The sequence below is a fragment of the Dermacentor variabilis genome, chromosome 7 (assembly GCF_050947875.1).
Source record: "Dermacentor variabilis isolate Ectoservices chromosome 7, ASM5094787v1, whole genome shotgun sequence".
NCBI classification, from domain to species: Eukaryota; Metazoa; Arthropoda; class Arachnida; order Ixodida; family Ixodidae; genus Dermacentor; species Dermacentor variabilis.
In genome coordinates, this window is record NC_134574.1 from 116849190 (window position 1) to 116873246 (window position 24057).

A 24057-nucleotide genomic window follows, 5' to 3' on the forward strand; every position below is an offset into this window, starting at 1 on the left:
AATACCAATGGTTGCAACATTGATTTGGGACCACGTATGGCTAGTTGAGTTCGATGGGTGTTGGTACTCCCGAATTGTCTTCCTTTATAAATACGGCCGTGAAGTAATTGTTAAAACAGACGCCGAAAGCGTCCGTTTTCTGTGTATTTTCGATTCAATTGTTTTTATCTGGGTGGAAATGCCATTATCTAAGTGCAGTTATGCCGGCGATGTATCAGTGACGGAGCTTTTTGCTGACACAATATTGACTTTACCAGCACGAGGGCTACTCGACAATTGCTTTACCTCGACATCAGTTGACGCCTGCCAATTTTTTAGTGCGCGCAGGTCATTGCCAATCTCGTGCGGGCCGGATTCAATAGGTCGCAAAGTGGCGAGCACGTTATCCAGCACATATAATTACGCACAGAATAGAATTACGCACAGCCGAAGTATGCATAAATAAAGATTTTCGCAATGCTTCAGTAAGGGCAGCAGCTCACCGGAGCACGACACCAACTTTTCAGACAAGAAACGCAATTCAAGTAACCAACCTGAAACAAGAGCACGGGTGAGCCCTCCACTTCTGAAGTGGGATCATGCCCCTGTGCGGCAGATGCGGACGGGCGCCTGATTTCGACACAGCTTGTGCTGTCAGTTGAAGCAGTTGGTTTTGTAAATCTGGGTTGCCACCAGAGGAAGTAAGCACTATCCAATAGCGGCGGTTACGTACAGTTCATGGAACGCTCCGTTAGTTGCCTTCAGAGAAACGGATCTGTTGCGCACAGGGCGCAGTCACAGCTAGAAAGAAGAAGAGAGAGCTTATTGAAGCGCAACGTATTAGCCAATATGAGCGACTCGCCAATTCCACCACGGGCAAGCACATTCTAGGCTCCCTAGACCTAACCTACACCACGCAATTCCGACCAAAAGTACCTATCCCTCCAAACATTCGCGCTCAGCTAGTTATCCCACCCATACCTCGCTATATGCACCGTGAACACAATCCGGAGCAACGTCCAGAAAAAGATAAACAACTACAAAAGCGCTACGAACAAGCCGCTGACGTTGCCTACGTGGACACAGCGGAAAACCCCAACTAAAACGCCATGGCGGTTGTCGCAGTCGCGGGCTCGTAGTGCCGCTTCGCTGCGGCCGCATCAGTACTCACCACGAAACTCGAAGAAGGAGAAGAAACGGCCATCGCTTTGGCTTACGCTGCTACCACTTCAAACTGCATCATCAGCGATTCAAAAACGGCCTTTCACAACTGCACAAGAGGACTGATAGCGCCCCAAATGCAGAAGATACTCTCTGGCACTCCTCCCTCAAGGCAACGCCGCGTCCAGGTCATCTGGGCCCCTGGTCACTTGGGTCTGGCTGGAAACAAAGCCGCCCACGATACCGCCAGAGCTCTCGCATGCCGGGCGCATCATCCTTCTCCTGAGTCTTCCGATACCGACCAGCCCTCTGCCCTGCGTCGCGGTCACGCGCGGGACCGAATGGTCACTTTCAGAGAAATTCTCCTCCACTACAGCAGTGAGCGGTTACGCTACCCCCCATCACACGAAACATTGAATAAATCTCAATCCACCACTTCGCAACTCCCTCAGAAGCGAACTTTCCCGAACCCCGTGCTTTACAACCGCATTTACCCCGATGCACACTCCCCACTCTGCAAAGCGTGCGAGGCCGGCGCTGACCTCGATCACATTATCTGGCAATGCCCCGAAACCTCACCCACCAACACCTACAGCACTAACACACGCATCATAGCTACGGCCCAGCAGTGGGAGACTTTGCGGCTCAGCTTGCACCCAGAGGAGCAGCTCCCGGCCATCCGGATGGCCGAAGACGCCACCAGAAAGCAAGGACTGGCCGCCGTCTGAGGAATGGGGGGACTGGGGGTTAGTCTCCCGACCCCCGCCACTCCTGAACCTCATCAAGGACATAATAAAGTTTTGTATATATATATATATATATATATATATATATATATATATATATATATATATATATATCCATGAAGAAGGCTGAGTGTACGGAGAAGTACGACACGTACGTAAGTAGGAGGAGGCAATAACTTTATTCTGGTCCTGTACAAGGTGTTGCTACCTGCCTGGCTAGTCTCATGTTGGGACCGGGAAGTCAAGCTTCCTAGCGCTATCACGGGCGTACTGGATAGCCAGGACTTGAGGGATATGATCTGGGGATCTGATCATTCCTAAAGACCGATTCCGGGAAATGCCAGGGCCGAGCGACCCACACTCCCAGAGCATATGTTCAAGCGTGCAAGCGACGTTACTTACGTACTTTCGCACAACAAACGCCCGGGTGGAGGGAGGGAGTAGGCAAAGATAGCTTCGCTTCAAAAGTCCGCAGACAACGATGATCGAAACTGTGAGTACCACTCCAATCGTCCCATTTCCATACGGCAAATGGCAACTACGCCTCCTCCTCCCTCACGCAAACACACGCACAAAATAAAATAAAATGGTAAGCACACTGTTCTCCCCGCATATACCAGCTGAAGGAATAGATGTTTTTGTGCTGCGTGGGCTATTTATTCTGCCGCGAACGGCCCTTCACCCAGAAAATTGACTAGCACTTTCCTGTTACTGTACGCTGTGACCCGGCTTGAAGAAAGCACAGGAAGCGTTGTTTACCTGAAAGAAAAATAAAACTCATTCAAGCTATCTCGAAGCTATGAACTAAGCGAAGAAGCAGGCCTTGAGAGCTGTCCGCCACGCAGACGCAAGCTATCGCAAAATGAGAGCCCATTGTGAGCAGTATTTTATCCTTTTTTATTTAGAGATGCCCCGTAAGTATGAAACAAAGTACGCGCAGACCCACGGCAGACACCAAGGAAAGGCAGTAATGGCTGCCCATTGGCAAAGCGTTTCGAGACGCTTTCTGCTTCGAAAGAAAGAGACGGTAAGTGTAGTTTGTACCTTCATGCAGCCAATATCGAATACGGCTAAGCGGTGTTCCACCCATCGCTGCACTGGTTCTTAGCCATACGTTACGTGCAGACGCATTCGCTGTAGCTTAAAAGAGGCATTGTATGAGTGCTTTCCAAGCATAAAGCAAGGTGGCTTCCAAGGTCGCCTATTTCGCGCGCGGCTCACAGTCATGTTGTTCTGGCGGCCCGTCTCGCCCCTCTGAGGATTTGCTCTTTGTGCGAAAATATCTGACAATGCACCCTGCTCACATCTGACATCTCAGCTTTGAGCGGCTCATCACTATCAGTTCAGCCTCGTTCGGAAAGACTTCTCCGATTACTGTGGCAGGCAGACGAGGCCGCCAGCTGTTTCGTGTACCTCAATTCCTACGCGACTTGTGAATTCCAGGTAAGCGCTGAAAGTTTTTTCTTTTTCTCATTTTCTTCTTTTTTTCACTGTACCTTTAAGCGGTGTTCCAGTTCGCCGTAAATAGGTCGTGTAACTAGCTGCGTTCCTGGCCGCATGCGTACGGGAGGCTTCGAAACCACGGCAATAGGAACACTGAGAAATGTACTATGTTGTGCAACTTGCCGGGATCAGCAAAACCCGTATCCCGCGGATAATTCGAGCATGTTTTCATGCCTTTGAGATATACGAAATGAACTTAGAATGATTATACTGACATGCCTTTTTCTGACTTTCTAATGAAAATCCCCCCCAACCCTCCCCCCTCCCCCCAAATAAAGAAAGGAATTGTCGCGCAAAAGGAGAGAAAAGTGATGCGAAGGTTTGCAGTATCACGCAAACAATAAGACAAAAAAAATTCAACGTAGCGACAGCAGTTGCAGTGTTCACATACATATTTTCATCAAGTAAAAAAGGTCGTAGTTTGGGTCCATTTATTTCTGCTACATTTGCACTTTTACTAGTTTTCGCGCGTTTCAGTTTGTACTCCCCTAGATCACGAGCATGTATTGGCAACTGATAAATTACAAGTATCACAAGTTCGGCGGCAAAAGGGGCGTGAACAGCTTTCCTGCGCGAACTGTACAAGCAATGTCCAACTTGTCGCAGACACATTCGCTGTAGCTTAAAGGAGCCATCGTATAAGTACTTTCCAAGCATAGGGGCGGTAGCTTCCAAGGCCGCCTATATTACGCGTGGCTCAGAACCATATTATATAATAATTACTTAATTAGTTACGTACTGCCAATCCCAATCCTATTGCACGAAGGCAAAACAAAACGAGAAAGAAAAACAATTACAAATAAAGTGTCAATACGCAGTTACAATTGTTATACAATATTATTTGGGGTTGAGGGAGCAAAAATAACATAGTAAAAACAATGCGAACAGACACACACCGAATAATGATCACAATGAAAAGTTGGACTAGTACAAAAGTAAACGAGATTTTCGCTCTGGGCAGTACGTAAGTGATTTTCAAGTAATATTAAAAGTTTATGCACTCGGGTAATATATTCTATTCTCTAACTGCCTGCGCGAAGAAATAATATGTGGAACAGCTTGTGTTGAAACAGTATTTTTGTAAGATTAGTGGATGTTTGGGGCGTGATTGTCTAGTTTCGCACTTAGATATACATCTTTAGCTGTCGATCTCAAGCTTCTTATGAAGGAGTTTGAACAGCATTTTCTTGCGTGCGAATTTAACACGATTCCTTAATGTTAACAGTCCAGATCTGTCAATTAACTTTCAGGTTGAATCGAATACACCATCTTTGTTGTAGACAAACCTAACGCCTTATCTTTGTACACTTTCCAGCTTGTTAATTAAATTGTTTATGGCCGGGAACGAAACTACAATTCCGCATTCTAGTATAGGTCGTATAAAGGTACTGTAGGCTGAGAGCTTCGCTTTAGGTGGTGCAAATCGGAGTCGCCTTTTAACGAAGAATAATCTCTTTAAGGCGGACGATGTAACATAGTTTACGTGTGCATCCCATCTAAAGTCGCTTGGAATTACTATTCCATGGTATTTGTATTGCTTGGCTATACTAACTTGCGTGTCCACAAATGGCGTACAAAAAATCTGATATATTTTGTGCACGTGTTATTGTTACAAAGCAGATTTTCTTGCATTTAATGCCATCTGCTATTTCGCACACCATTCTGATACTGCTATTAAGCCATTGTTGAGGACAATATGATCAGAAGGAGAGTTTTTTCTTTATAAATGATGCAATCATTCGCGAAAAGCTTTATGTTAGTTCTGATGGAATAGGGTAGATCGTCAATAAAAATTATGAAGGATAAGATAGGACCCAGGACACTACCCTGCGGCCCTCCTTATGTAACTTCTGCCCCTTCGGATTTCTGTGATTTTATATTGCAAACTCTGCCTGCTTAAGTACGGGCTAATCCAGTCTGTAATTTATCTTTGCCTATTGTCACCTGTAATGGTGTTATTAGTTTTTGATGTGATACCCGGTTAAATGCTTCAGAAAAGTAAAGTGAGATAAGGTCGATCTGTTTTTGTTCGTCGATGGCTAAGAGATATCGCGTATTAATTCAATTAGTTGTGTAACTGTGCAAAGACCTTTACGAAACACGTGTTGAAATAGTGACAAAATGCGTTCCTTTTGAAGGTAAGTAGTGATATGTTTAGGAATAACTTCTCGAGTAATATGAATATCGTGCTTCTTAATGACATCGGGCGATAGTTGGCAACATCAACTTCACTGTCCGACTTGCGAATTGGTATAACCTCTGCCATCTTCAAGGTGAAATTGGTATCACCTGTGCCAGGTATATGAAGTTAATGACATCTTGAACATTATATGCAGATATTTGGCTACCCATTTGGCGTAGCAGGTGAGAAACTCATTCGGTATGTTATCAGGCCATGGTTGCTTTTCTATTTTTTTTAGCAAAAGGTTACAAATGCCTGCTTCGTGTATGCGAAGACGTTTTATGTAGTTGGCACTAGGAATCTCAACATGCGGTGGGATGCGTTGTCTGTAGTGAAAACTGACATAAAGCAGTTAATACACTTGTTATGCTCTGTCTCTGCTTTCTTTGGGGGAAATTGTACTGTCTGCGGTTTTGTTCTGGTGGCCCGTCTCGCCACCCTGAGGGTTTGCACTTTGAACGAAAATCTCCGCCTATGCATCCTCCTCGCATCCGATGTCTCAGCTTTGAGCGGCTCATCAGTATAAGTTTCGTATCGTTCGGAAAAACTTCTCCGATGCCTGAGGCAGGCAGATGAGACCGCAAGCTGCTTGGTGTACGTCCGTCCATACCCGACTCGTAAATTCCCGGTAACCTCTGAAAGCTTTCTTTTCCTCATTTTGCTTTTTTTTTTCGCATTACTTTGGAGCACTGTTGAAAATCGTGGAAAATATATCGTGTAGCTAGCCGCGTTCATGGCCGCATGCGTACGTGAGACACCGAAACGACGATATTAGAACCATTGAGAAATAATATATCGCGGAACCTGCCGCGATCAGCAGAACCCATATACCGCGGATAATTCAAGGATATGTTGAGGCACGGTGGATCATCTGGACTGGAATTCTCCGACTTAAGGTGGCCTGACAGCCCGCAGAGTTATCGGACTGAGCTAGCTTGGATGGTCGGTCGCGACAGTCAGAAGTTCGAATCCTCTCACTTTTATTTATCAACGTGGGAAACTACAATTCATCTCCCCAGCCCACTACATTTCCAGGCTTGGAGTGGCGCCTGACACCGGCGAAAACGCCGAGAGCAAGTGGTGCTATACTAATTCAGGTACAAGCAAATTAGGAAGACTCATTAAGCTTCAATAAGACATTCCCTTACCAGAACAGGAATTGCCGCCGTGGTGCACTATTCGGCCACTCCCTTGCAAATGACTCATTTGATTACCCAAAGGCTCTAGGTCCCCAGCACCTTTGGAGCACCTGACGAACGAGGTGGTCAAACCTGTAACGCAGCTTAGGGTGCTAAGAATCTCTGGATCCGGGCAGGCCGCTAATGGAAACTAACGCTTGCTACGTGTAACACGAAAACCATTCGGGTGAAGCTAGCCTAGCAGAACTCTTTGATGAAGCATCAGGCATTGTTTAGGATATCATTGGCCTTAGTGAGGTTAGAACAACTAGTGAGACTTATAGAGTGCTGACAAATGGCCACGTCCTCTACTATAGAGGACTACCAGAAAAGAAACAGTTGGGAGTAGGATTCTTATTCCGTAAGTCCTGTCGGGCCCTTGGGCCCTCTCTGCAGCGCGCACGGGGGAAGCCTTTGAAACGCGCGCCACAACGGGACTGGTCGCATGGAGCATGCACACCGATCGCGTTATCGTAAGAAGTCGCGCGGGGTCTGCCGGGAAGGGAGCTGCCCGATGAGAAGGCAGCGAAGACGGCATTCGGGGCTTTTTTCGGGGCGCGGGCCTGGGGAGGCGCTAGTGGGGCGTGGCCCGTCTAGGTTTCTTTCCGAGCGTGCTGCAGAGCAGCGGGAAAAGCGTCTTGGCATTGTGTCTGCATGAAAGAGTGCTCTTGTTGTTCGCTTTTGGAACTGCGTCGGCGCGCCTGGTTCGGTGCTTGCTTGCCTTCTGCGCTTTATGCATTCTGTTATCGCCCGAAAGATTGTGTTGGTTGATGGTTTGTAGCGGCCGTTCGTTCGTCGCTCCCTTTGGCTTGTATATTTTGTTGCCGCGCTGTTCTGCTGCTTGCTTCTTTGTCTTGTTATTTTCTGTTGTTGGTCGCGAGGCTGCAGTAATTGTTTGAGTGTTTCATTCTGTCATAAATTAAAGCGGTTTTTGTTGTTCGCGCCACTGGTCCTTTGTCGTGCTGGTCGCGGCTCGCGGACCCCCTGAGCGAAAGCCAGGGGCCTTCAGTCCATAAGGACATAGCGGGCAACATAGACTAATTCTACGGCATTAATGATAGGGTAGCAGTAGTCGTAATAAAGCTGAATAGTATATACAGAATAAAGGTAGTACAAACCTACGCTACAACCTCTAGTCACGATGATGAAGAAATGTAACAGTTTTATGAAGATGTTGAACTAGCGATGTGAAAAGTGCACACTCAGTATGCAGTAGTCATGGGCGACTTCAACGCAAAAGAGGAGGGAAAGAAGGCTCGTGAACAAGCAATTGGCAACTACGGCGTAGATTCTAGGAGCACTCGAGGAGTGATGCATGCAGAATTCGCGGAAATGAATAAGCTTAGAATAATGAACACCTTCTTCAGGAAGCGTTGGAACAGAAAGTGGACCTGGAAAAGCCCTAACGGGGAAAGAAGGAATGAAATTGATTTCATACTTTCTGCAGATCCCAGCATAGTGCAGGATGTAGAAGTGTTAGGAAAAGTAAGGTGCAGTGATCATAGTTTAGTGAGGGCTAGGATTTACCTCAACCTGAAGAGCGAAGGAGTAACATTGGTCAAGAAGAAACAGGCCAACCTAGACGCAGTAAGAGTTAACGCAGAGCAATTCAGGTTGGTACTTGCAAAAAAAATATGCAGCCTTAGAACAGCAAGATGAAGATGACATACAGGCAATGAATGAAACCGCAACTAGGCTAGATTCAGAAGAAGCAATTGAAGTCGGCGGCGAGACAACAAGGAAACTAGTAGGTAGGCTCTTCCAAGTAAGAAAGGACCTAATAAAGAAAAGACAAAGAAAGGGAGTGTCCAACTCAAGAGATCAGATAGAATTCGCAGAAGTATCAAAACTAATCAACAAGAAGAAAAGAAGAGATAATCGAAATTATAACGTGAGAGAGATTGTGAAAGCAGTAACAAATAGACGCATCCTGAAAACAGCCAGAAGGAAACTAGGCACCAGAAAAATCAAGATGGATGCACTGAAAGATAGAAAGGGTAATATCAACAGCAATCTTGAAGATATAGTAAAAGCCAGCGGAAGAATTCTATACTATTTCTATTCGATTTTTCGAAGTAGTAATGAAAACGTTGCACAGGCTCCCTCTATGACTAGTGATGAAGTTAGAAGGGCCTTGTAAGGCATGAAATGGACGAATGCGGCAGGAGAAGATGGACTATCGGTTGATTTAATCAAATATGGTGGAGACACAATGCTTGAGAAACTAGCGGCCCTTTATACGAACTGTCTATTGACGTCAAAATTGTCAGATAACTGGAAGAATGCCAACATTATACTAATCCTCAAAAAGGGAAAGGTTAAGGAATTGAAAAATTATAGGACCCTTCGGTTACTTCGAATATAACATAAAACATTCGCCAAGGTAATCTACAATAGAATAAGCGCAACACTGGACTTTAGTTAATCAAGGCAACAGGCACGTTTCAGGAAGGGATACTTCACAATAAATCACATCCATATGATCAATTAGGTAATTGAGAAATCTGTAGAGTACAATCTGAAATCCGCAGATTATATGGCTTTCATAGATGTTGAAAAAGTACTTAAGTCGAGATACCAGCAGTCATGGAGGCACTGCGTTATGAATTAGTACAGGACGCTTACGTAAATATCTTGTAAAGGATCTACAGAGATTCCACAGCCACCTCAATTCTCCACAAGAAAAGTAGGAATATACCTATGAAGAAAGGGGTCAGTCAAGGAGACAGAATCTCTGCAATGCTATTTATTACGGGCTTGGAAGAATTATTCACGCTATTAAAGGGCGAAGGCTTAGGAGTAAGGATCAACGGCGAATATTTCAGCTGCCTTCAATTTCCAGATGACATTGTCCTGTTAATTAATTCTGAGGACGAGTTGCAGCAAATGATTGAGGGCATTAACAGAGAGAATGTAAGAACAGGATTGAAGATTAAGATGCAGCAGACAAAGATACTAATCAGTAGCCGGGCAAGAGAACAAGAGTTCAGGATCGGCAGGCAGCCTCTAGAGCCTGTCAAGGAATACTTTTACATAGGTCAACTATTCACAGGGGACCCTGTTCATGCATGAGATACAAACTTCCAGAAGAATAAAAATGGGTTGGATCGCATACGGCGGACATCGTGAGATCCCGACTGGGAGCTTACCGTTATCATTGAAAAGGAAAGTATACAGTCAGTGCATCTTACCGGTGCTGACATATGGGGCAGAGACTTGGAGACTGACAAAGAAGCTTGAGAACAAGTTAAGGACCACGCAAAGAGCGATGGAACAAAGAGTGCTAGGCATAACTTTAAGAGACAGAAAGAGCGGTGGAGGAGGAATAGTGGATAGTCTAATTGACATTAAGAGAAAGAAATGGATCTGGGCCGGTCACGTGATGCGTAGATTTGGTAACCGGTGGACCATTAGGGTTACAGAATGGGTGCTAAGAGTAGGAAGCGCAGTAGTGGCCGGCAGAAGACTAGGTGGGGTGAAGAAATTAAGAAATGCGCAGGCGCTAGCTTGAATCGGTTGGAGCAGAAGAGGGGTATTGGAGATCACAGGGAGAGGCATTCGTACTGCAGTGGACATAAATTAGGCTGATGATGATGAGGATGACGTGCTGAGTCTTGAAAGAAAAAAAATTGCCAAGCGACCACCGAAGACCCCCGACGCACTCTTCACGTCAATCTCTCTACAGGAGTCCACGCATAACAGAACAGAAGTTTTGAACGAACAGTATGTTCACCAACGGACAATTATGCTGGGCCTCATTGTGTATATATATCGTTACTGATCCTTATTGCTCCGCACAACTGCGGATGCGTCATCGTAGCGACGAACACTTGGCTAAATCCCCAGGACGTCTTATTGGCACCTGCCTTTCGCCCGTGCAACGTGGGGTGAAACACCCCAGCAAGAACGAAGAGCCTGTCCCTTTGTGAAGTATCTTCAAGCAACTTCCTTCTAGTAGAACGTCACCACCCGTTTGACGTCACCACCCGCCTTGACCTGTTACTGCGGATGCTGGACCGGCCAGTCCACATAGCCAAAGTCAATCAGGGTCGGACTGGTCCTTTGTTAGAAGAGAGAGACGCCAGCAGTCGATCTTGTTAGTCTGGTGAACCCAGACAGTTATATGTAAGCTAAGAGCAATCCGTCTCTCAGCTATATGTTATCAATTTGCCAACTCTCTGGTACATGTAAATTGCATGTAAATGCGTGCAAGAAGTGATTTTCCTTCGTGAACTCGGAGACTCCGCTTGAACGAAGCATATTAAAATGAAAAGCGCCTTCGAAGAATATTGAACTGAACGCATACTATTCGCAATAGCCTATCTTAACTCATACAATTGTTCTGTTTTAACATAACTAACTAATCAAGTTCAATTACCCAACTCTTTTCAATGATTGGCTGAGGGCCCCAAGTATGAAAGGCAGATTTGTAGAACATCTTCAGAAAGCATCAGTCTCTCGAAATTGGTGTCATCCTGTGAATTTATTCGAAATGGATGCGCCTTGCGAACTCACCGGCTCAGATAAAGTAGTAAATAAAAAAAACAATTATTTGAGAAATTTTTGTAGAATGCTTAAACACAGATTTAGATTTTCTTACAAGTAATGTCCGCCACTTCAGGTATTAAGACAGTGAAGGACTAGAATTGGGTCATCTGCAACAGCCGATATGTGAAATCCTGCAAATGTGCTTCTCTACAAAACTCGATTCACCCACACGTGATAACGTCCGTCGTCCTCGAAGAGGAAACAAAGCAGGCGCGCCCGAGCAGGTGCTGCCTGTGGTAGCCGCCAGCTCTTTCTTAATGAATCATCGCTGTTTGCTAGTTTACCCACAGCTGAACGAGGCCGTGAGAGGGAGGTCGTCCTTCTCGCGTACGGCAACCTACTAGTGCTGAAAAGTCTACGTCTAGCATTTCTGATTTGTAGAACTGCTGGAGCACTGAAAGAAAAACAAATGTCTAATGATCATGGTGAAAGCTAGTTATGCCGACGGCGTGATGTAATAACAATAAAAACCTTGCGATGCTAGATTTTGCGGGTTTAATGACAATTATTTGGCGATTGAGAGTGCGTGGGACGAAAGGAAACGATAATTAAGGCTAAACTTCGGAGAGCAGAATAAAAACAATCTAAAGGAAGCACCATGATTTGCCACATTTAATGTCCCTGAGCTTTTAATTGTTAGCGATTCCGGCTTCACATTGGGATCCCTGAGCCTCCCGGTTAGTTCAGATAGCGGGGCGACTGACCCAGAAAGGAGCTGGTAACGTGTTCCATCCGCTAGACTCGGACATTCCTTTTTTAAATATGAAGGTCTCGTCCTCAGAAACCCGCAGGGGCTCTACGTAGCTTCCTGCTACTCTCAATATATATATATATATATATATATATATATATATATATTATGGGGTTTTACGCGCCAAAACCACTTCGTGATTACGCGGCATGCCGTATTGGAGGACTCCGGAAATTTTGACCACCTGGGGTTTTTTAACGTGCACCCAAATCTACGTACACGGGTGTTCTCGCATTTCGCCCCCACCGAAATGCGGCCACCGTGAGACAATATTTCGGCTTTCAAAGTGTTTAGTACAGCTTCTTGCCCAAACACAATGTTATCTTCAAGTTATACGAAAAACTGCTTTCTCCGCCGTTTCAACGAGAGCACCGCCCCAAGCTGATGTTCTCCACGGGTGACAGTAGCGCCAGAATACATCCGCCTAGCGTACGTGCGGAAAAAGCACAATTGGAGGGAAGGGATCGAGGTTTTCGGTGACGCTTCGGAGTACGTACCGTGAGGCAAGGGTCGAGTTATAACGCGGCGTCGCGGTCATTACCTAGCTTAGGCTTTGCACGAGCATCAGCGCATTAGCTCCCGCTAACTTTGACATACCAACTAGACCCAACCAGTAAAATTTCAGCGTTTAGCTCTGACCCAAGCATCTCTTGCGGTTTAGATGGTCGTTTAATTTCATGCAATTTTTTCTCGCAGCCATAGCGGCTGCCGTCGTAGACCCACACAGAATAAAAGAACGAGCTTCAATCATTATCTGACCTGTCTAGCGTGGCTGTATAGTCACAAGTTTCTGCAAAATTTACAAGAGAGAATTAACTACGGCGCTGCGATGGTTCATCAATCATAGGAGTCATGCATAGGGCACGGATTTGCGCGATTTTCGTGCATATAGCTTCGAAGCTCCTTGCGGTTTTATTTAGCGCGTTTTATCCCCATGTACTGGCCTAACTTACAGTACACTGGTCTAACAGTACACCCACGCAATGTTATTGTACTTTGGTGCGCTTGTTGCGCCAAATTTTATTGAACTGGAAGACTTGCAAAGCCACACAGCCGGTCAAACCGAAAAGGACGATGCTGAGACAAATCGATGTACTAGCTGGTAATACCAAAGCGATTTCCTCAAAAATACTAAAAAAAAATCTCTCAAGCTATTGTCAGCAGGAGCTGCATACATGGCGGTTTAGCCACCATGGGATTGACACTTAATACATTTCCTTTTCCTAAACATCCTCTTTTTGGCTTCAAACGGTTGTGTGACTTAGAGAACTATTCATTTACACGAACACAATGTCTTAGTAATGATATAGATTACTTCTTATATGCGTGTGTCCTGAGTCCAGTAGCCTCGTGCGTTTTGAAAAAAAATAGGTTTGATTAGAAATTTCGCCAGGTGCCGGCACAAATAGCGCCGGAAGTAAAGTTACAACCGCATTCGAAGCCACGAGCAGAAACGTCAGACAAACGCATGTATTAGGAATAATTCCCGTGGTACGTGAATGATCGAAATACCAGTGATTACTTTGGTAATTATCGCAGGAAATTATACCTTCATTCCCATGCCTGTCGTACGATCATGATTGAAAGTCGCAGAGACACTAGACCGATAGCTTCCGCTGGTAATTTTCCCTGGAAATTTCCCGATAGTAGGATCTCTGTGAACTGTTCCAAAACAGAGGTGCAAGCGCTCGAAAAAATGTCGCGCCGACTTATCCGTAAGCCTCACTTAACCCGTAAGCCCTGCAAAAAAAGATGACTGCTCGATAATCGCCGTGGGTTATACAGGGTGTCCCGGCAAACTTGAGCCTGAGTTTCAAAATAAACTACGTAGCTGGACAAAACCAAGATAACGTTGTTTGCCGTCGCTTGGATATACTCAGATTATTGTTTTCATTCCTCCTTAATCTTAATTAATTATTCAACTTGTCAAAAATATAACTAGACGAAGTGTGTCAGTGAGCAAATTTTAGAGAGACATGAAAAACTACGGATATAGCATTCTAGTGCTTAATACGTGCTACATAAAAGGGTTTCTCCTAGCGAGAACGAAGCCCGTGAATACACGCAGAGTGACTCGAGTGGCCAGTCGTGCAGAATTTTCATACAGGTAATTAACCTTTTTCGAACACTGATCATTGAAAAGAGGGAGAAAGTTACTGCAACTACAGCTCAACAATTTTCGCAAGCCCACAAATTTAAGTACGACTGGACGAGGGGTTAGAGCAAAAACGTTTTACGTAGCGACGAGAAGGCCTTGAGTTACCTATGTGTTATCATCACTTCAATTTTTTTTTTCATTTCATTGCTCAGGGGTGGCAACAAATACTAAAGCACTGTATTCACATTGCTCACTCTTTCGGTTTTACATATTATACGCCGCGCAGTCGCAGTCGGAGTCGCTTTATATGGTGTGGAGTCGTGGCCATCTATTTCAATCTGTTAAATTTGCTGAATTCTATCTCTTATATCGAAATACACGTTTACCTCTGTTACGCTATTATGTAAATGTAATCGAAAGTGTCTTTGTTCGCCACTGCATAAAATTGATTGATATTATTTCAGTAATCCAGCAATGAATGCACTTCTCTGTTCACATATATTCTTGAACACAGCAAAGGCAGTGTGCTGAACTAAGCCGTTTCTTAAGGCATGCTCTTTTACGGGTTGAAAAACGCCTCGTCAGTGGGTTACTTTTCTGCAGAAAATCCATTCAGACTTTAAAGTTATACATCTTGAAGGGGCAGCGCAAAAAGACGATGACAGAAGGCAGGAACACCGCAAGATGTTCAACCAGTACCAAATCGCCCAAATGTCAATTCTTCTACTTTAAGGTTATGTTCTGCACTAGACATGTTCTCATTCTTGCTCATTTCCACAAAGGGTTTCATCAAATCCCTCTTCATGATGCCACTTCAAGGATATGCACAATTGGAACGCCGTTTGGTCGTTATCGCTTCTTGAGACTTTCCTTCGGAATCGCTTCCGCACCGGAAGTATTCCAAAAAACCATGAATGAAATATTTGACCAGGTCCGAGGTGTGCGTATATATATCGACGACATACTCGTATGGGGGAGCACGAGGGACGAGCATGATTTCCGCCTCCGTACGGTCCTGAATTTATCAACGAAGGCCGGCCTAACGTTTAATGCAACAAAATGTAGATTCGGGGTGCCTAAAATTGTCTTTTTGGGCGATGTGATCAGCCAACACGGAATAAGTCCGAACCCAACAATGACGTCAGCATTAAGCGAAATGCCTCAGCCAAGCGACAAAGCAGGCGGCCAAAGAAAGCTGGGGGTCGTAAACTACTTCGGTAAATACATACCCCACTTGGCAGAAAGAACAACGCTACTTCGAAGCCTAATGAAGAAGGACACGGTCTTTGAGTGGTCTCAAAACCATTGCAACGAGTGGCAAGCTATTTGCCGTATTTTAAGCAGTGCGCCGCTGCTAGCCATATTTGATCCGACCAGAGAAACCAAAATCTCTTCTGACGCATCACAGAATGGGATCGGCTCGGCCCTACTTCAGCGGTATGGTGACAGTTGGGCGGCCAGTAGCCTACGCTTCCCGGACAATGACCGAGGCGGAACAAAGATACGCCCAAATAGAAAAAGAGACAATGGCAATAGCATTTGGGTGCGACAAATTTTTTCACTTCGTGTACGGTCGCAAATTTATCGTTGAAACCGACCACAGACCATTGCTAGCTATCGCGGCTAAAGCCATTGCAGACATGCCTCCAAGATTACAGCGTTTTTTCTTGCGCTTATTAAGATACGATTATGTCCTCCACTTTGTCCCAGGTAAACAACTGCTCCTGGCAGATATGCTATCCAGATCGGCGCCTGTCTCTCCCCGCAGCGTGGATAGCTTCACAGACGACGTCGACATACATGCAGTGGGCGTGGCTTCAGCACTGGTGAGCAAGAAAATGTTAGACTAGCAGAAGCAACCGCAGCTGACCCAGACTTGCAAATTGTGTTGCGCTGCCTTAAGAACGGCGAAGAAATTAGTGGCGCGATGAAACCGGTTTCCCCTGAGTTATCAGAAGTACAAGACATGGTGATGAAGGGATCAAGGGTTGTTATCCCAAAGCTCATGAGAGCTGAGATGCTCACGCGTATTCACGAAGGACACTTAGGCATAAATAAGTGCAAAGCAACTGCACGGCGCTTGGTGTTCTGGCAAGGACTGAGCAGGGACATCGAAAATTTGGTCAAGTCGTGCGCCGTTTGTCAGAAATACACATATAAGCAGCCCAGCGAACCGATATTACCTCGACAGATCCTAGAACATGCCTGGTACCGTGTTGGGGTTGATCTCTTCATGTACGGCGCAGACTCCTACTTATGTGTGTTTGATGCATTCTCAAATTTTCCGGAAGTCGAGAAACTAGCTGACACAACAACAGGAACTGTCATAAGTAAACTTAGTGCAGTTTTTGCACGATACGGAATTCCCATGGAAGTCTGCACCGATAACTGTCCGCAGTTCTCATCCCATGAATTTGCCCTGTTCGCCTCCAGATACGACTTCAAACACGTGACGTCAAATCCACGGTTCCCGCAGTCCAATGGTCTTGCCGAGAAGGGTGTCCAAACCGTCAAAAGGATGATGAAGAAAATAAGTGAAACGAGGGAGGACTTCTGGCTGGGTCTCCTCTCCTATCTTTCGGCCCCTCTTGAAGACGGCCGCTCCCCAGGAGAATTGCTTCAGGGCAGAAGGTTACGTACGCGGCTGCCAGACTTCTGGGCGTGCCCCAGGAAACAAGCACTTAGGCGCCAACCTAGACAATTGTCAAGCAGGAAACCCCTACCCGAACTCCAGAAAGATGCAGTAGTAAGAGTACGGGGAGACACGTGGGACCGCAAGGCTCGAGTAATGGACCTGGTGGCGCCGAGGTCCTATCGCGTTGCTACAGAGGACAACCAAATACTCCGACGCAACCGGCAACACCTTCTAGCCACACGTGAGCTTTTTCAGACGGACTTGGTAGAAGATGAATCCGAGAGCGAGGAGGTTTCCCAGGCGACGATGCCTAGGAGGGCGTCGCCATCAGAATCAACCGCAACTACGCCATTTCAAGCAACGACAGCTGATTCACAGTCAACAATGCTGCCCACGCAAGCGGTGCCAAGGCGATCCACCCGGCAAAGACAGCAACCCAATCGTCTGCATTACGGCCGGGATTTTAAACAAGTCTCGTATCTTACACTCAACCTATAACCATAGAGAAAGAAATTTCAACAAGAGCGGACGCCTAGGAGGGCGTCGCCATCAGAATCAACCGCAACTACGCCATTTCAAGCAACGACAGCTGATTCACAGTCAACAATGCTGCCCACGCAAGCGGTGCCAAGGCGATCCACCCGGCAAAGACAGCAACCCAATCGTCTGCATTACGGCCGGGATTTTAAACAAGTCTCGTATCTTACACTCAACCTATAACATTATCCCGGGGGAAGATGTATCGTCAGGTCGCGCATGCGCTCCTGGAATGGCCCCTTCCGATTAGACTAATCAACGAAGCAAGTGTCTGTTATCGGACAGTCAGCCAAAGCTGACTGTCCGATAACACGAAAGCATCCGACACGACCTGTAAGCATCCCTGAATAAAGGCACTTCTTGTTCATGTTGCATCCCTGTTGGTGGTCGTCGCTGCGCACAGGAACAATAACCAGGAAGAAAGACACGTCCAAAAAGAAAAAGAAGCACAAAAGAACACTTGCCTGTACCGGTCGACTTCGCGCTCTGTTTAAACGGTGTCAAGTGTAAAGCAAACCCGTCAGCGCCTGGGCGGTGTACTCAGAAAGCACTGGACGCCTCTGCTTTCCGCCAAGTGGATGGATACCAAGTATTGCGTTCCTTCTTCCTACTGTTTTCATACATATCTTTATATCTCACGTGCCGATTGAGGGATTGCATCATAGCCGCTGGAAGTGCTCCTGCATTAACGCATACCGGAAGTACGACACTCGCCCATTCAAGCACCTCCAAATCGATTAACCAGAGAACGGCTCGGAGTACCTACCGATACACTACCCGGTATATTAATGCGTAAGTATTATTCGCGGAGTACCACGGGGAGAGCGCATTTGTCCCGTCACGCCTTGTAACTTGGAAATAAGTGCGTGGTTGGTCAAGCTAGAACATTTGATGTTTATTATTGTGTAACTTGAGATGATTGGTAGCTTGATGAAATTTATGATACTGATCATATCAGTGTGTTAGCATTCTTTGGTTTGCGCCCTGGAGAAACGTTTAGAGAAACCCTTATCTTTCACCTTATATTTCATATTAGTGCATGTCGCCGGCGTCCCCGGCTGCTCGATTTTAGGCAACATAACGCAAAAAGCCGCAGCGGCCGCTACGGTGACGCGTGCTCTTTCACGCCGGCGCGATAAGTTTCAGGCGCAAATCTTTACTGAGGATACGGCTTTCCTGTCGAAATTACTTTTCCGGCATTGTCTCCAGCAGTGGGTTTAATATTTATATCAGTGGCGCCACTAAGAACTGATCGAATTAGCTACTACAGTGCGTCGGCGGTAATGAAACTTTGCAGAAGTACGGCCGGGAAGGGATAATTGGGAAGACAAATTGGAATAACTATAGTGAGTCATGAAATTTTATTCAAGGAAGCATTCAATGGCTTGAAGGGGTCCTCGCTGCGATGGAAAGTTACTGTCGACCGCGATGACTTTACTTACTCGCATCTGCATCGATAATGCCGGCACTAAGCTTCGGACGCCCGCGCAGCGATCCCCCTCTCTCTAACTTATCGCGCCGACGTGAAAGAGCGCGCGTCACCGTAACCGCTGTTGCGGCTACGGTGACGGCCTATAACGGAGCAGCGGTGACATGCCGGCGACATGCACTAATATGAAAGATAAGGTGAATATGAGCGAAAGAACAATAAGAACAGGTCTTCGTTCCTTTTCAGTGCCGCGGTTTGATGCCCTGCGGCCATAGAGTAACATAGTAAACGACAAGAGTGGACACTCATGCCCTTTCGCGGCCGAGCTATCGAGCTTCGCCGATTCCGCTAGGTGGCAGAGCACATCAAGAAAAGTGTGGCTGTGGCTGCAGCTGCGGCTAGCAGCTTGACAGGCGGCACGACCACTGCGAAGCCTAGTCAGGCTGCGCCGCCGGGCGGTTTCTGTAAATTGCACCTGAGGATCGTTGTTGGGTTCTTCTGCTAGCGTTTGCTTCGTCGCCGTTTCATGGTAAGGCCCATAGAGTTTCTCACCACATTGCCTAGAGGGAAATCTGGCGCTGCTGCGCTGTGGTATGCATGGGAATGCCGGTATATTGTAGATTCGGATTGGCATCGTTCTCGTAGAGACAGGACACCTTGAAGACGCGCTTGGCAAGTACCATTCCGTCTTTCACAATGATTCATTTTCTACTAGAACAGCACGTGAAAAGCTGTTTCAGCTTTATTATTACGCGAAAACGTGTTTTGTTTAACTGTGAGAACTTGATATTGTGTGTACGACTACATGTTACGTATAAAGTATCAGCGGGCCGCTAAAGTTGGAGCACAGACAACAGGGTTCGCGCTCGCTTTGAAACAGTTGGTCGTCTGTTCTTGCTTTTCTTCGCATGGTCATGCATCTTGGGTGAGTAAAGATGTAATATGCGTGAATGGAAACATTTCATGAAGATTTTACTTTGAGAACGCGTTATTTGCGTAGCCATATCCAAGTTTTAGACGAAGCCTCTTACAACACCAGCCAATACGAGCCTCGCAGACACATATACCGTCATTCCCAGGACAGCACGGTGCCCCCTTAAGAAACTCCCATAGACGGTGGCGCCAGATTACCCTCTAGGTGCTATTGTGAGAAACTCTATGGTAAGGCCACACCAAGTTCTCTTGCGCGTTGTTAACGACTTATTCTCTTCGCATTTCGTTATGTGATGGTTAGTCGCATGAACGAGTGACGGCGGCCTTGTAGCCATGAACAGCTCCTGCCCATTTGCTACGCTGACTTTCATTTCGTATAATTTTTTTTATGCGTAGCAATGAGCGGTCATGCTAGCGATAACAGCGACGCGGCAGCGTCCGAACGGCGAGGCACGTTCCATACAGGGACGAAGTTAAAGAATAGAATAAAATGGTTCGTTAAGAAATGCGGCCTATGAACACATACCGTTCAGGGCAGAGAGCCCTATGTTACGCGCAGCGACTGCTGAAAAAGTATGGTGCTCTACTTTTGCCAAAGAAATGTAGCTATTTCTAAAGCGGTGCATGTGCAATATTTGCAGTATAGCAAAATGCACTCTTTCTCAACCTCTGTAGCAGGTTATGTGCGCTTGAGCCTTGTTAGCTGTTCTGCATTGGAGTGAAGATGCGTGTATTCATGTTTTAATTGTGTATGGAATCGTTACCGTAGAAAGTTCCTTGTTTCTTAGTACTTGGAACGGTAATTCCTTAACAAAAAAGTACGCACAACATGAAGAAATGCAGTGTCTCCATTAGAAAGCTTTGCAGGCTCCAGTATTGCTTATAACAAGGAAACTAGCGCACGAATACATTCAATAGCTTTGAAGCCTCCAGTATAGCAGTATAATTACCTCCAGTATAGTTACCTTCTGTCTCTCATTTTACGTATTGCAGGAACCTCCACCATTTGCTCAATATACACTGTACAGCCAAATGACTTCATGCATACACAAGGGCAATATTCCAAGTATCAGTAGAGGATTGCAAGGCTTTGAAGACAGCAGGTGAAGACCACCAAAACAAAGTGCTTAATTGGAGCTGTTTAATGATGGACTTGCGGCTTACACATTCGAGAGGAAGATGTTGATGCGTGCTCAATTATTTTTGCAGCCATTTTATTTTGGCACGCAACCATTCACATAATTTTGCTGTCCTAATTCTCCCTCCTTCGCAGAAGTACAAGAAAAAACGTCGTATTTTTTTACTTGCTAAAGCAGTCACCTTTTGAGCAAATGAATTGATGACGTGTAGGTGCAGTTTTTTTTAATTATCTGGATAGTTGCAACACGTCTTCTATGTGTTTTGCTTGTGCAATGTAATTGCCATCCCGCCGTTAATTCCCAACTATTATCCATTATACCGGTTTTGCACGACCACTTTCGATCGCGATCAAGTCCGGTCCGGATCGAAATTCTCGACTTCTATTGGCTCCATCGCGCAGCTTGCTCGAAAGAACCAATCGCGGCCGGGGTATAAAGTTTGTAAACAGGGATAAGGTGCCTCAGAAAGGCTGGCCAACGTTTCGATAGGAGGACCTATCTTCGTCAAAGGCGGCCTCGTCATCCTCGGCCTGTTAGCTTTAAAGTGTTAGTGACCGAGGAATTCAAATCGTATTGGGATTGATCGCGTTTAAAAGTGCGCCGTGTGACACCCGTATTACTTGCATTTCGCAGTTTTCTTCCCGTTTTCATGTATTGGCCTCTTAAAATCTTGCTGCAATAAATTGTTGTCTGCTATTTTCGTGTTCTTGACTGTGCAGCAAGTTGATTTATATTGACGGACCATGGCACATTTATTTGCGATAGACCTTTTGGCGTGAGTTACTAGACGAGCAATATGATAAGCGATAAAGTTCTAGTTCCTCACCAGTTGGCACGACTCGTGAGCTAAGTTACAGCTTGAAACAACAAATATGAATTTAAATGGAACTAACATGAAGTGAAACACCTTTGCACGCTCGTTGTTGCATCGTCACAACATATAAAAGGCGGAACAAGCGCCTGCATGAAATCACTCGATTTAAGCAACGTTATGGGTCACACCAAAAAAAAAAAAGAAAAGAAACAAAACTGAAATTTGGACCTCCGAGATTGGGCAGCGTGCGCGACCATCTTGGAGGCTGGTGCGTTTCGCCGATTCTGCTAGGTGCGCTGAGAGCCAAAGCCGGCTAGAGTCACTGGAAACAATTTCAGAGTACCGCAAAGGTCGGGATTTGACTGGCAACACTGAGCGGTCACCGCCATATACCTTCCTAGTCGATTGCGTCGCGGGAAGGCCGCCGTGTTGGAAGAGCTTGATATTCGGTGACGCATCGGGTTGAGTGTTTACTGAAGTACAAATGCTTTGTGCCCGGAGATAATGGTTGCTAAGAACGAAAAGAAAAGGTTATTTTGTGCGAAGTAATGCAGCCGGTGGTTGTTTTGCACACCGATCGTGTTTACTGGTGGAACTGTGCTACGATTGTGGGCAGCAGCTTAGCGCTGCTATCGGGAGCTTATGCACGCGTTTTTTCTTTCTTTCCGCGGAGCGAGCTACGAAGGAAACATTTCGTCACTTAGAGCCGCAATGAGGCAAGCTTGTGCTTTTGGCCATGAACATCGTGGACCACCGCTGGCTTCTATTGAATGTTTCCATGCAGGACGAAACTAACACCTGACAGCGTCACAGGTACGTACGTTCATTGTATAATTTCACAAGCTAAATCGGATACATTTAATTTAGTTCGTAATCGGATACCGCGCATTCTCGACTCTGCCGGGCGACTTCGTCCACCGTACACTGCGACTGCCCTGTGCGCACCGGTGTTTGGCCGTGATCGTAAGACGATCTGTGCACAGCAGGTGTAAAAACCAACTTCGATCACCATTTTGCACACTAAATCTTGTGGAAGGCGAATATTAGCCATTTGCGTGATTACAGCAACGTATATGTACTTCTGTACACTGATAATGAGCGAGAGCTTGCTACATTGTGATTTATGAACCTGGCTGTCTAGAGCGTTCATGAGCGGCTACTCTTCTCAATTTATTTACGGCTGTTTTCGTAGACTGCCAAGATTTTGTGCCTGTGTAAAAAAGGCAGGAACGTCCGCTGGTGACGCAGCACTTTTTTTTTCTAAGTTACATGGGCGATGTATAAAATTCTTGTGCTTTTAGAGCGGTTTATGTAACATGCATAGTGACAGAGTGAAACTGAAGCTAATGGGTGTTCTGTTGTTTTGTATTTCTTGTTATGCGTCAAGGACAACAGTATTTGGGTATGCACGTAGCAGTTCAACATAAAACACAATATGTATGCTGACTTCAGTTCATTGCATGTGCTCGCCTTAAAAGCTCAAAATTTAAAGCATGTGTTGCGAATATCACCTGACCGTTGGTTTCACCTCATAATGCATATGTATAGATGAGCAAAGGATAAGCGGAATGCCCACCCACTCTTGGCTTCTGAAAGTCTTCAGCACAAACGTGGTCCTGCAAATGTTTGTTGTACGGTTAGAAGTGTGATGCTGCTCACCCTAACGCTGGGCTGCCCAAGGAGGCTCCCAGGGCTTTTTTAAATGAAGCCTTGTTTCAGACATGTGAAACAAAAAAGAAACATCGAAGATAGCTGTAATATTAAGTTGAAAGGTCCATCTAAAGAAACGAAAAATACGTTATAAATGTTTAGAAGTTTACGCAGTGAGAAAATTAAAATAGCTGAATTGGGATGTAAACGCGCATGTGGCCGCAAACACGCAGCTTCAAGGATTGCTAACATTTAACCCATTTCTATTTTTCTACCAGTGCCAACACAACTGCACATAAAGCGGCCGTTATGTGGACGCACGACATGCACTGACCATGTTTTTATTGAGTGCGATCGTCACGGTCTGCGAAAAACAAGTGCCATATGGGTTCAGTGACTCGAGGCGAGAGCGCGCTCACGTGCGCGGAGAAACATAGCGAGTACCTGGTGCACGTGAGGACGCGGAATTCTCGCGCGACAAGTGTGCCTTCGCATGCCACGACCACGGAATAACCGCGTGTGTTGAGCAACAAACGCGTATACGTGTAACCGCGTCAAGCACTCGAGAGCGAATGATCACTGCAATGAACTCCTATTTTCGTAGGATCGCTAACACCGCGTGCACTTGGCTTAAATATCTTCTAAAACAGTGCCGGAAAGCACAAGCAAGGAGTACTTATACCTCGCAGACGCGGGTGTTTTTTGTAGGCTTGAAGTTCTCCCGGCCGATTCTGTGTAACCACGCAGAACGACGCTCGTCATTTTCCCCGGTCG